The sequence below is a fragment of the Gorilla gorilla genome, chromosome 3, assembly GCF_029281585.2.
Source record: "Gorilla gorilla gorilla isolate KB3781 chromosome 3, NHGRI_mGorGor1-v2.1_pri, whole genome shotgun sequence".
Taxonomy (NCBI): Eukaryota; Metazoa; Chordata; class Mammalia; order Primates; family Hominidae; genus Gorilla; species Gorilla gorilla.
Genome location: NC_073227.2, coordinates 34,523,351 through 34,538,027, shown reverse-complemented (window position 1 = coordinate 34,538,027; position 14,677 = coordinate 34,523,351). Strand labels below are relative to the sequence as shown.

General features: G+C 41.4%; 1 protein-coding gene across 12 annotated transcripts in view; it reads right to left on the bottom strand.

Annotated features, from left to right (window-relative positions):
- RBPJ (recombination signal binding protein for immunoglobulin kappa J region) overlaps positions 1–14,677 on the bottom strand; it is a 269,801-nt gene that overhangs the window by 82,650 nt on the left and 172,474 nt on the right. Inside the window, exon 1 of one of the 12 annotated variants that reach the window (XM_055385550.2) lies at positions 8,783–8,806. The exons of the other annotated variants lie outside the window; for them this stretch is intronic. The gene's annotated coding sequence lies outside the window, so the exon portion shown is untranslated. Of the gene's footprint in view, positions 1–8,782; positions 8,807–14,677 lie in introns of those variants that run through there. 12 annotated transcript variants of the gene reach the window in all.

The window sequence follows — 14,677 nt, the reverse complement described above, 5'->3', positions numbered from 1 at the left end:
TGTGATCCCAAAGTAGGTATGAAAGGGAACTCCCCACCATAACCACACACCTCCCCCCGACCCAAAGCAGCTCTTAGCACACACAGTTTCTTAGTAGAACATCTAGAAGTTAATAGCCATGGAAAGTGACCCTACTGCATAACCTGTATAAAACTAGCAGTGGGGCCTATTTGGCATGCACATATTTCCAAGTACATAAACGTACTATCAAAACAGAAAGCTCATACAGGAAGGTATACATAGTTGTAGAGAAAACAAGTAATATATAGCAGCTATTTTGACAGATACCATTGTCCTGTATTGTTCGTAACATAAAAACCATTCTCAAGGCCAGGGACAGTGGCTCAGGCCTGTAATCCCAACACTCTGGGAGGCCAAGGCAGGTGGAAGACTTGAGTTCCTGAGTTCAAGACCAGCCTGGGCAACATGGTGAGACCCTCTCTCTACAAAAAATACAAAAATTAGCCAGGTGTGGTGGCACACACCTGTAGTCCCACCTACTCGGGAAGCTGAGGTGGGAGGATTGCCTGAGCCTGCGAGGCAGAGGTTGCCGTGAGCTGAGCCTGGGCGACAGGGCAAGACCCAGTCACCCACCCCCCACCAAAAAATAAACAAAGCATTCTCAGAAAAATTCTCTCAAGTGATGCCTGGAGACCTAAGCATGTGATCAAAAACTTCTGTGTCTTCTTCCTGTTAGTATGAATATTTGCCTTCAGGACTCCCTAATTCCCTTTTACTATCTCAATATTCTAGGTATCTATGTTCCTCAAGTGTCAGAGATCACGCACTAATGTACACAATGTTTTCACATATACTTTTGAAATCCACAGGATGGGCCAGGAAGTTAGCATATTAATTAAGAATATTAAGGTAGAGCAAAATAGTCTCAAGTAATTTTTTCAGGTAACCCAAACTTAATGTATATAATATATAATATATAACGTATATAATATAGTGTTCCATTATTGGAATGCTAAGCTTGTGGGAGTTATTTATATCCTACTGCTCAAGGCTATCACACAAAAAAAATTTTGCAACCTATGGCATAAATGGGTTAAAATCATGTTTCCTACCAAGAATTGGCTAACCTGAGATTTGTTTAAACCTGTCACCATGCAAAATCCAGAAGCCATAAAAGCAAATCATTCATTTATACGTAGCCTCATCTCACAACCTCATACCTAAAACTTGTTTCCCATATTAAATGATGGCAACCCTGTAATTACCATTGCTCAGGCCAAAAACCAGGGAATCATCTTTGAATTCTGTCTTTACTTCACATGCCACATCTAATCCAGGCATACTCTGCCTACGGGTCTTTACATTTGCTGTTTCTTCTTGCTAGAATGTTATCTCCCTTATATGCCCTCCATCCTCACCTCTTAATGTCCTTTAATCAACTGTTCACCTATCATATGTCTATAGGTTGTAGGTTTTTTGTCCCGAGCAAGGTTTAAAGTCATAATTTTCAATTCAGTACTTTGGAAAACTTCACTAAATTTAACTACGTATGTTCAGATGTCTCTTTTAAGGTTTATTTTATATAATAGTGTAAGATAAGTAGCCAAATACCATGAGGAAAGACTTGTCCTTCCTGTCATGGCAGAAAGACTGAAATATGACTTGGGGAATCATATGGACATAAACCAAAATGTATTTTTCTGTGAGCAAATTACTGTATAAATAAGCACATAAAAAGCTGTTGAGGATCATAGGGCAGAGTGGGGAAACTAGTATTAGAAAAATTACCTAGTGTGAGAAATTTGCCATAAAGTTGGTAGTACAAACCATTTTTCTAATATACCTTAGCTTATAGTCTTTGCTGGCTTCTTAATGAAATATGAAAATTTGTAAGAAAGTATCTACAGGAAAACATTCTCAACTACAAATTCATTTCACAGTTAAAATTTATTATGTCTTACACGACAGGCACTCTTGTAGGTTCAGAGCTAGAGCACTGAACAAAAAGACAAGGTCTCTGTCTTCATGGAGGGAGCTTCTTGACTTCTTTAATAAAAGCATTTTATGAAATAACAGTGAGAGCATTATCTGCTATGCAAGTAGCTGCTTTAACCGAAATAAAACAAATTTCTGTAGAAAGTGTACTGAAATTCCATCACACAAGACATTCATTCATTCCATCTTACATTAGAAACAGAAGAAATTAAAGGCAGAATGGCACAAAGTACTGCCGATGTAACAGACAGTTACTTTTATAAAACAATACATCATCATGAGACAGAGAGTAACCATGAAAATCTCTTATACCACATGGAGGTCTGCTGTTTATCTCCTGGTAAAGCACTTAGAAGTAAAAGTGTTGTGAAACTTGATGAGTTACTCATTTTCTCTATGCAAAAAGGTCCCCAAATCAATTACTTTTCCTGTGAAGACAAATAGCTGCCTGTAGTATGCTACCTAGTAGACACGTCTGTAAATCAAAACACTTAAGCATGGCATTTAAACAATAGCTTTTCAGCTAAGAAAATCACTTACTTATATCAAAATAAAACGAACTTGGACCCAGTCCTTTGAATGACTCTATTGGCAAAGTATTAAAGAAGTGATATTCAAATAAAAAAGACAAAAAGAAGTGATATTTAAACACATTGTTCTCACTAAAAGCTACATGTGAAGATTGGCCAGACACGGTGGCTCATGCTTGTAATCCCAGCACTTTGGGACGCTGAGGTGGGAGGATCACTTGCGTCCAGAAGTTTGAGGCCAGCCTGGGCAACATAGCGAGCCACCATCTCTACAAAAAAATTTTACAAACATTAGCCAGGCATGGTGGCTCATACCTGTAGTGCCAGCTACTCAGGAGGGTGAGGTGGGAGGATGGCTTGAGCCCCCAGGGTCAAGGCTGCAGTGAGCTGTGAGAACGCCACTGCACTCTAGAGCCTGGCAAGTGCGCGCACGCGCACACACACACACACAAACTTGTGACGATAAAATGAGTTCCTGCCATTAACTTTTAAAAACATCTTTAAAACTTTGTTTACAGACCAGGCATTGTAGCTCACGCCTGTAACCTCAACACTTTGGGAGGCCTAGGTAGGAGGATAACTAGAAGCCAGGAGTTTAAGACCAGCCTGAGCAACATAGTGAGACTCTGTGTCTACAAAAAATTTTAAAAATTCATGGGCCATGATGTGACATGCCTGTAACTCCTATCTACTTGGGAGACTAAGGCAGAAGGACGGCTTGAACTCAGGAGTTCAAGGCTGCAGTGAGCTATGATCATGCCACTGCTCTCCACTCTGAGTGATAAAGTGAGACCTTGTCTCAAAAACAAAAAACAAAAATCAAAAAACAACCAAACTTTTTGTTGTTGAGCTGAAAAGCTTTGCTTACCTCATCTTTATCAAAATACTTTTTAACATTTCAAATTTATGTACATATTTCAGTATATTGGTACAGTACAATATGATAATCACATATATTGGGGGTACATGCTAACTTTCTACTTACTGATAAGAGCAAGCAATCAAAAGTCTAGAGGCAATCAGTTAAAAGAAAAGAAAAAGAAACTGATGTATGTGCCACATAGCTCTTACAGTATATGGATAAAGATCCCAAAGACAAGTAACATCTTCGGCTTCACTTGGTAATAAACCAAGTCCATCACCTCATTTAGTATTAGAAGGACTGAGCAAAAACATGAAACAAAACACAAACATCACCCCTCCAGGAGACAAACACAGAATATTTTTTCTGATTAAAATGAAACAGCAGGCCGGGCACAACGATGGCTCAAGCCTCTAATCCCAACACTTTGGGAGACTGAGGCAGGTCGATCATCTGAGGTCAGGAGTTCGAGACCAGCCTGGCCAACGTGGTGAAACCCCATCTCTACTAAAAATACAAAATTAGCCAGGCGTGGTGGCGTGTGCCTGTAATCCCAGCTACTCAGGAGGCTGAGGCAGGAGAATCACTTGAACCTGGGAGGCAGGGGTTGCAGTGAGCTGAGATGGTGCCATTGTACTCCAGCCTGGGCAACAAGAGCCAAACTCCATCTTAAAAAAAAAAAGAAAAAGAAAAAGAAAAAAAAAGGGAAACAGCAGATGTAGAAAGACTCTAAAAGAGAATCAAATTGGTAAATGTCCTCTTGGTCACAGAATTACTGAATGTGTGCCACTTTCAGTAACCCCCTTTTAATTCAGGCTTTTCATTAACACATGAGAAGCAGCACAAGGTTACAGAAAAGGCAGCAACAGGAGTTAACAATAAAAGTTTCATCTCTTCCCTCTTCATGTGTTCCTTCCAATCAGCATCTAAACATATCAAGCCTATTCCATCTTCAAAGCTCTACCTTAACACCTATGGCTCCACTCCCACTCTCCATGTTCTTAAAAGAACTGCTCTTAAAAGAGTTGCATACTCCCTCACCTTCAACTCCTGAACCACAGTAAGATCTCACCAGTTCTTGCCAGGGTCTCTGAAATCCTAAATCCAATGAACATTTAAACTTACCTCACCCTCACTGCAGCATTTGACACCACTGACCAGTGTACCTCCTTCTAGAACTCTGTCTTCATTGTTGTAACGCTCTACTATTGAGGCTTTTATTCTACCTTGTTTGCTAACAGTTTTCTTCTAATTGCTTCTATACCTCTACCCATTCCTTAAATTTTGGTGCTTGCCAAGTCTGTCTCTGCCTAACTCTATCCAAGAGATATATATTGCCCACTCCCAAGGTTCTAATTAGCATCTACCAGTCTTCAAGTACACATTTCCGACCCTGACCTCTCTCTCTTGAGCTCCAGGATCGCCACGTATAACTGGCCACTGGATATCTTCATCTAGCTTTCTCACAAGAACCTCAAAGTCGACATGTTCAGAAGCGAAATCTTCTCCCCAAACTAACTCAACTCCTCTACTGTGCCTTTTACCTCAAGGCCATCTCATTTCAACAAATGGTGCCACTGTTCCCCTGGCAACACGTGTAAAGCATCAGAATTTTTTTCCTTCTTGACAAATTTTTATTTTTATTTTTTATTTTTTATTTTTTTTTGAGATGGAGTCTCGCTCTGTCACCCAGACTGGAGTGCAGTGGCGCAATCTCGGCTCACTGCAACCTCCGCCTCCCGGGTTCAAGTGATTCTCCTGCTTCAGCCTCCCAAGTAGCTGGGACTACAGATGCATGCCACCATGCCCAGCTGATTTTTGTATTTTTAGTAGAGACAGGGTTTCACCACATTGGCCAGGCTGGTCTCAAACTCCTGACCTCAGGTGATCCACCCGCCTCGGCCTTCCAAAGTGCTGGGATTACAGGTGTCCTGAGCCACAGCGCCCAGCCAATACAGCCTGTTTTTAGAATCCTAATGATAAAGGAGTTAAGAAGATATTACTTAGGCAGATAGTGAGGGTATGGAAGTCCTCAGTAAGGTTTTCCTTTTAATGAAAAGCAGCCCCAAATCATTTTCCTTTCTCACAAAGAGCAGACTGTAAAATCGAGCTACAGACTTAGATGTCAGCAGTTGTGCCAATCATGTTCAAGATAGCGGCTCCATCTTCCCTTCTCTTTGTCAGCCATGTGTACAGTAAGGAGTAGATAAGATGGCACCTGCCAAGGGGAAAGTTTACTTGCATAATAAGATTAGGCAGCCAGCCTTCCCCGCTGTAAACGTCATACCTGATCCAACCAATCTGTGAGCCCTATGTAAATCAGATATCCCCTCCTCCAATCTGACTATAAAATCCAGTACATCCGCAGTCGCCAGTCTTTTCCTCTCTGGAAGTCCCCTCTCTCTCACTAGAGAGAAAGCTGTTTTCCTTTCTCTTTCTCTTTCTTTTGCCTATTAAACTTCCACTCCTGAACTCCTCGCGCATGTCCATGTCCTAAATTTTTCGGGAGTGAGATGATGAACCCCCAAGTATTTACTCCAACAATGTGGCCGCTTCACTAATACTTGACTATTTTTGAAATTTCACTAGCATAAATATACATGTAGATTCCCAATTTGTGTGTGTGTGTGTGTTTTAATTTCCAATGGGAGAAGAAAAACAGACATTTTAAAAAGAGGAAGATTAGTAACAAATGAAATCTCCAAAAAAGCTTCATTATAGAGCTTAGAAAAGATGTGATTTTGTCATTTTAAGCCCCAGCATCACTGTATTCTCTGAAAATCTTCCCCATACATAATAGAACCCTATCCTTAATTCTAACAAAAACCTACCAGTGCCTCAAAGTATGGGATGGGGTAGTCATCTGACTAAGCAGAAATGAAAATAGCACGTAGATGACAGAGTTAATGAGAGTTAAAAAGCAGAAGTAGCAGCTTGGGAATCCCTGAGAGTACAACTGAGGCAGAAAGGGGACTTGTGATAAGAAAAGTAAAGTACTAGCTACCAGGCGATTCCTCTCATTGGACAGACTACTCTCCCCAGGGATGCAGGAACTATATATACTTACAATTTTGGATGCTCTCAAGTTCACTAAGTCATATTAATATTTACATCATATTCTGTTACCAGGTGTGATCTTTCAAAAGTATACTGAGTTGGTGTGATTAGGAAATCATCCAACAGAAACACAAACCTCAGTAGGCGCTTGTGGGGACCAATACTAGGAAAACCATCTGTTTGCTGGAAATATTATTTCTACTTCCCTAGTGACTACAGCTATCTATGACAACTGGGAAATCCCAAGAGAGGAAAATAAATTTTAACTGCCTCAACACTTTAATTATTCATATAAGCTGTCCAAGAAATTAAAGTTAAATGTTACACAAAGAGATCTCTAGCCCCCTAATATTTTTTGGCTAATTACTCCACTGGTAGTCTACATCTGCTCTGCTATAATTTGGTTATGAATCAGAAGTAACTCACTGGAAAACCTTTATATCTCTTATAAAGTGACTATGAATAATAACTACGATTCACAAAAATGGTTATTTTTAATGTGCACAAAAATCCTCATGAAAACATGTCCCACACAAAAGAACAGCTGTTACTGTCAAAGTTTAAGCTCTTTTGTAGGAAGAATGAGACTAAATTTAACAAAATTTTTTAAATGTTTAAAAATAAAGCAGCAGCTCATTTTAAGCAGCACATTCAACCTGTATTTTTTAAAAATCTTCAATATGAACATCTTATGATCAGGAAACATGTTAAGCATTGCCTTTAAGAAGAATGTGAATCTATTATGATGAGATTCATACATATAAACAGTTCAGAGATTTGCAAATATACACTCTAACACCAGAAATACTGACCATAACCCCACACATACAGTGGGCTTTGAGGTGGGGTGGGGAGCAGGATTCCTCATTTGTTTCCATTGTTGCTATTCCACCCTTCCTTTTTTCTCTTCTGCTTTAAAAGACATTTCCTAGGATTATTTTGAGAAATTTATCTTCTAGGTATATTTTGATTAAAAAATTACCACATCTCCCTTATTATTTGTAGGTCAGCTCCAGGTGATGTCTTTCTGAGTAAAACTACTTTTAATAATTATAGTTAGCGGCCGGGCACGGTGGCTCACGCCTGTAATCCCAGCACTTTGGGAGGCTGAGGCGGGCGGATCACGAGGTCAGGAGATCGAGACCATCCTGGCCAACATGGTGAAACCCTGTCTCTACTAAAAATAAAAAAAAATTAGCCGGGCGTGATAGCAGGCACCTGTAGTCCCAGCTACTCGGGAGGCTGACGCAAGAGAATGGCGTGAACCCGGGAGGCAGAGCTTGCAGTGAGCCGAAATCACGCCACTGCACTCCAGCCTGGGTGACAGAGCCAGACTCCATCTCAAAAAAATAAAAAATAAAAAATAATTAGAGTTAGCTATATGTCTCAATAACATATTAAAACCACATTCCTGGCTAGGTGTGGTGGTTCGCACCTGTAATCCCAGCACTTTGGGAAGCTGAGGTTGGCGGATCACTTGATGCCAGGAGTTCAAGATCAGCCTGGCCAACATGGCAAAATGCCATCTCTACTAAAAAGAAGTACAGGCTGGGGGCAGTGGCTCAGGCCTGTAATCCCAGCACTTTGGGAGGCCAAGGCAGGTGGATCACTTGAGGCCAGGAATTCAAGACCAGCCTGGCCAACATGGTGAAACCCTCTCCCTACTAAAAATACAAAAATTAGCCGAGCGTGGTGGCGGGCGCCTGTAATCCCACCTAGCTGGGAGGCTGAGGCAGCAGAATCACTTGAGCCCGGGAGGTGGAGGTTGCAGTGAGCCGAGACCACACTATTGCACTCCAGTCTGGGAAAGAAGAGCAAATCTCCGTCACAAAAAAAAAAAAAAAAAAAAAAGAAGAAGAAGAAGAAGAAAGAAAGAAGTACAAAAAAACTAGCCAGGCATGGTGACACACACCTGTAATCCCAGGTACTTGGGAGGCTGAGGCACAAGAATCGTTTGAACCCAGGAGGTGGCAGTTGCAGTGAGCTGAGATCACACCACTGCACTCCAGCCTGGGCAACAGCGCGAGATTCTGTCTCAAAAAAAACAATAAACAAACAAACAACCTGTATTTTTCTGAAATAAAAGTGGGTACATACACTATGCCTTAAACTATTCATATGTATAAGCTGGAAATATGTAGCTTCAAATAACCCAATATTTATATCTTTAGACAGTAATTAGAGGTAAAGCATCATCTATAAATGCTATTATACACAGTAGCTACTGTGAGCAAAAATATTTGATGACAGAAACCACGTCTATAACCTATCTTACAATTTACCTTCCCACATATCCAAATAGTATGTTTAGAGATTCATTACAACAGTCAAGCAAAAATACTCCAAATTCCTTAAAGTCATAAGAAGTAAAGATTACCAGAACAGAAACTCTCAGTTTGTGCCGTCCTAACTCGCCCTGCTGAAAAAACAGTCACCCTTAGGGATTCACAATAACAAACACAGAATTCATTGCAAGTGTGGCTACAATTTATAAGCAGCCTTTCATTGCTCCATAAAGGCTCATCATTGTAGATACTCATCAGTTTTTAAGCCACATCCACAGCTGCTGTCTTAGAATAACAATAAAATTTGACAGCAGAGACTTTAAAATGACATTTATACAACAGTTTTACATAAAACAAAAGTACTCCAGTATAACAGAAAGAATGGATGACATGTAGAATACCGAAAAACATGAGAATCTTGAGTCATTGTTAATAGCAATACCTGTCATTTATACAATGCTAGAACCATTTTCCTAAGCTCCCTAGCATGTCACAGATACCATTACACTGAAGAAAAGTGAAGCAGAGATACTACCCAAATTAATTAGTGGTGAACAGAATGTGTTTCATGACTAGCAACCTGTGTTTTTTGCACAAACCCTTCTTCCGAAATTGTATAGTGAAACAGGGAGACAAAAAAAATTCCACATAAACCTATTCCCTGTTCAACTTTACTCTCCTGCCTCAGATCTATAATCTGCCTGGACTGAGAGGCTTGTCTGGTTAGTGAGCACACTCAGTCATGTGTTGTCAGATGACTAAGTTAACCACGCATGGGAGAAAGGAAGGAGGAGGGGAAATGCTAGTAGGATCACCACATACTAAATTACACTATCGCTAGCAGATGTTCATACTACAAAGCAGCAATGGAACTGAAATCTGGAGATACGGGTTTGAATTCCATTTCTCCCACCAACTAGCAGGTAAACTTGGTTAAGTTTCTGTAAAACAAGATAATACTACCTCCCTCACCAAACGATGGCAAGGTCTAATGCAACTAGAGACCTCCTGGCTACTAAATACCACATTCCCTTTTTTTTTTTTTTTTTTTTTTTTGATAACCCAGGTGTTCAGCACTTGTACTAACGTATATACTCATCTTTTCTGTCTTCCCTCCTTTTGATACAGAGCAGTGGTTCTCAAAATGAGGTTTCTGGACCAGCAGCAATAGAATCATCCGGGAACTTGCTAGAAACGCAAATTCTTGGAGTTCCACTGCAGACCTTTCGTGTCAGAAACTCTGGAGATGGGGTCCAACCATCTGTGCTTCAGCAAGCCCTCCAGGTGACTCTGACGCCTGCTGAATTTTGCAAGCCACTGTGAGAACTCTGCTTTGGGCAGCCTAGTTTTGCACTATGTCCCATCCCTTCTTGGCTATTCTAGGATGTTGGACTAGCCAGCTACCCTTTCTTCTCTCTTGTCTCAATTTTTACCTTTCTACTGAAACATTATTGACGACATACAAACGTGCTGGTATTTCTCCTTTGGACCCCACAATCCCTTCTAGTTCCCTGTTTCTTTGCATCCTTTTACAACAGACCTCTGAAGGGTTCTTTCTGTCTCCAATTTCTCTCCCACTCCATTTAGGTTTTTGTCTCCATCACTTCAACAAAACCCTCCACGCAGCTAAATGTAGTGGTCAGTTTTGTTTGGTTTTGTTTTCATTTGTTTTTTTTTTTTTTTTTTTTTTTTTGAGATGGAGTCTCACTCTGTCACCCAGGCTGGAGTGCAGTGGTGCAATCTCGGCTCATTGCAACCTCCACCTCCAGGTAACAAGTGATTCTTCTGTCTCAGCCTCTCGTGTAGCTGAGATTACAGGAGCATAGCACCATGCCCAGCTAATTTTTGTATTTTTAGTAGAGACAGGGTTTCACTATGTTGACAGGCTGGTCTCGAACTCCTGACCTCAAGTGATCTGCCTGCCTCAGCCTCCCAAAGTGCTGGGAGTATAGGCATGAGCCACCGCAGCCAGCCAGTGGTCAGCTGTCTTTTACCACATGTTATCTGACTGGATCACTCCCTTCTTGTTGAGCCATCTTCTTTATTTGACTTCTAGGATACTACACTCCTGTTTTCCTTCCTACCCCACTGGCACCTCTTTCTCAGTCTCCTTTCTAGTGTTTTCTCATTTCACCACATTTAAACTTTGCAGTGTCCAGAATGTAGCCCCTGGGTTTTAGCATTACGTTGCCACCAACACAGATCTTGATGATTATGGCTTTAACTACTATTAATATGTTGATGACACCCAAATTTTTATTCCCAGCCTTGACCTCTTTTCTAAACTCCAGACTTTATATCCAGCTGTCTCAAAAGACATTTCCTCTTGGGCGTCTAAAAAGCATTTCAAACTAGCACATCTAAAATGATTTTTTTCCTTTATGACACTATTTTTTCAAGGCTTTCACATGCTACATTTCTTTCTTTCTTTTTTTTTTTTTTTTTTTTTTTTTGAGACGGAGTCTCACTCTGTTGCCAGGCTGGAGTGCAGTGGCGTGATCTCAGCTCACTGCAACCTCCGCCTCCCGGGTTCAAGCGATTCTCCTGCCTCAGCCTCCCAAGCAGCTGGGATTACAGGTGCCTGCCACCATGCCCAGCTAATTTATTATATTTTTAGTAGAGACGAGGTTTCACCATGTTGGCCAAGATGGTCTCAGTCCTCTGATCTCATTATCCACCCACCTCGGCCTCCCAAAGTGCTGGGATTACAGGCGTGAGCTACCCTGCCCGGCCCCGATATGCTGCATTTCTTATTATCAGCATCATCTCTACCTTGAATTGTTGCAGGATCCTCTTAACTTTTCTTTAGCTCTGCTCTTGTTCTTAGTAAAGTTGCTTGAGAGATCCTTCTCAAGATCGTGCAGTAGCTACTCATCTCAAAATAAAAACTAAGTTCCTCTTTGTCTAAAACCTTGTACATTTTGGACCACCGTTTTATCCTTGACTTCAGCTCTTACTGTTCTTCCTCTTACTACTCTGCTCCATCCTGGCAGGTGTTATTCCTTTTGTGTGGAATGCTGTTCTCCCACATACCCACAGGAATCTCTTCCTCCCTCCACATCTTTCTCAGGTATCACCTCTGTGAGGCCTTCCTTGACCATCTTGCCTGCTTTTTATTCCACCTTTTATACCCTTTCCCTGTTTTATTTTTCTCAGTTGCATGCATCACCTTCTAACATAATGTTAATTACTTTTAAAATTTTGTCTTTACTACTAGCATATAGTACTGGTAAGTAGCATGTACTCAACAGGTATTTGCTGAATGAATGAATGAAATGTTCTTTTTTTTTTTTAGACGGAGTCTTGCTCTGTCACCCAGGCTGGAGCGCAATGGCATGGTCTCGGCTCACTGCAACCTCCGCATCCCGGGTTCAAGCAATTCTCCTGCCTGAGCCTCCCGAGTAGCTGGTATTACAAGCAACCACCATCATGCCCGGCTAATTTTTGTATTTTTGTAGACACAGGGTTTCACCATGTTGGCCAGGCTGGTCTTAAACTCCTGACCTCAGGTGATCCACCGACCTTGGTCTCCCAAAGTACTGGGATTACAGGCATGAGCCACTGCCTGACCAGAAGTGTTCTAATGTAACTTTTTGAATGCTCTTTTTCTCACTGATTTGGAGTGTTACTTTTACACACTGTATGTTACAGAGGTTTTTTTTGTTCATTTGTTTTTTGAAACAGAGTCTAACTTTGTCACCCAGGCTGGAGTGCAATGGCACGATCTCAGCTCACTGCAACCTCCGCCTCCCAGATTCAAGTGATTCTCCTGCCTCAGCATCCCAAGTAACTGGGATTACAGGCGGCCACCACCACACCCAGCTAATTTTTGTATTTTTAGTAGAGATGGGGTTTCACCATGTCGGCCAGGCTAGTCTCGAACTCCTGACCTCAAGTGATCAGCTCGCCTTGGCCTCCCAAAGTGCTGGGATTACAGGCATGAGCCCCGGACTGTTACAACGAAATTGAAATCTGGAGATATGGGTTTGAATTCCAATTCTCCTACCAACTCGCAGGTAAACTTGGTTAAGTTTCTGTAAAACAAGATAATACCACCTCCCTCACCAAACTATGGCAAGGTCTGAACGCAACTAGAGACCTCCTGGGTACTAAACACCACATTCAAGTAACAGATTATATTTGAAACACACAATATAATTATATTTGAAACACACAATATAAAAATATAATATAAGGCTGGCACAGTGGCTCACACCTGTAATCCCAGCATTTTGGGAGGCCAAGGTGGGCAAATGGCTTGAGACCGGAGGTCCAGACCAGCCTGGGCAACATGGCAAAACCCCGTCTCTAAAAAAAATACAAAAAATTAGCCAGGCATGGTGGCGCACAGCTGTAGTTCCAACTACTCAGGAGGTTGAGACTGCAGTGAGCTGAGATCGAGACAGAGTGAGATTCTGTCTCCAAACACACACACACACACACACAACTTTGCCAGGCCTCACACCTGTAATCCCAGCACTTTGGGAGGCCGAGGCAGGTGGATCACGAGGTCAGGAGTTCAAGACCAGCCTGGCCAAGATGGTGAAACCCCATCTCTACTAAAAATACAAAAATTAGCCGGGCAGGGTGGCAGGCACCTGTAATCCCAGCTACTCGGGAGGCTGAGGCAGAGAACTGTTTAAACCTGGGAGGCAGAGGTTTCAGGGAGCCAAGATCGTGCCACTGCACTCCAGCTTGGGAGGCAGAGTGAGACTCTATCTCAAAAAAAAAAAAAGTTAGAGCCTACATTATGTAACACTCACCAAAACAAACAAAAAAGCCAAACTTCCAGAAGGGTTAAAGAGATACATCGATTTTTAAACTATAAAAGAGCACATGGAAGAAAAATACATATAAGAGGCCAGGCCCAGTGGCTCACGCCCGTAATCCCAGCACTTTGGGAGGCCAAGGTGGACAGATCACGAGGTCAAGAGATTGAGACCATCCTGGCCAACATGGTGAAGCCCTGTCTCTACTAAAAATACAAAAATTAGCTGGGCATGGTGGCGCACACCTGTAGTCCCAGCTACTCGGGAGGCTGAGGCAGGAGAATTGCTTGAATCCGGGAGGCGGAGGTTGCAGTGAGCCGAGATTGCGCCACTGCACTCCAGCCTACCAATAGAGCAACACTCCATCTCAAAAAAAAAAAAAAGAAAAAAAAAAAGAAAAATACATATAAGAATGTTTCCATAATGTTACGGTGAGGAAGATGAAAAAAAAAAAAAAAAAAAAAACACAAAGCCAAAAGAAAAACTACAAATCTGACTACCTAAAAATTTTAACTCCTGTATGACAAAAAATAAATAAAAATGAATGACAAATGAAAAACTAGGGAAAAAAACCATAGAATTGACAAAAGTAATATGTGGAAAATAAAAGTGCTTATATACAAAATGAGAAAAGACATAAATGAATAGACAGCCTGGGCAACGTGGTGAGTTGCTCTCTCTATCAAAAACTTAAAAATGAGCCAAGCCTGGTGGCACATGCTTGTGGTCTCAGCTACTGGGGAGGGCGAGGGAGGAGGATTGCCTGAGCCCATGAAGTTGAGGCTGCAGTGAGCTATGACTGTAGCACTGCACTCCAGCCTGGGTGACAGAGTGAGACCCTGTCCTTCAAAAAAAAAAAAAAGGATAAAGAATTATAAGTATATATTTCACAAGGAAAATACAAATGGCCAATAACCTCATGGAAAAAACAGTGATTCCACTTAAAGGTATCAAGATATTGGTTACCTTCACACATGCACAGATATGTTTGTGGCAGCAGTATAAAAAAATAAAAAGTTGGAAACAACCTCAAAGCAGCCAGTAAGCATGGGGAGCCACACCTATGGATAGCCAGAGATACTGTTTAACCACCCAAGCAACAAGAAGAACAATATGCTGCTGAATTGGTATAATTCAATTTATGTAGAGGAAAGGAGGACCAACAGAACGACAGATAGAAGAACAAGATTAAAAAAGATTATGTACGCATTTACATGC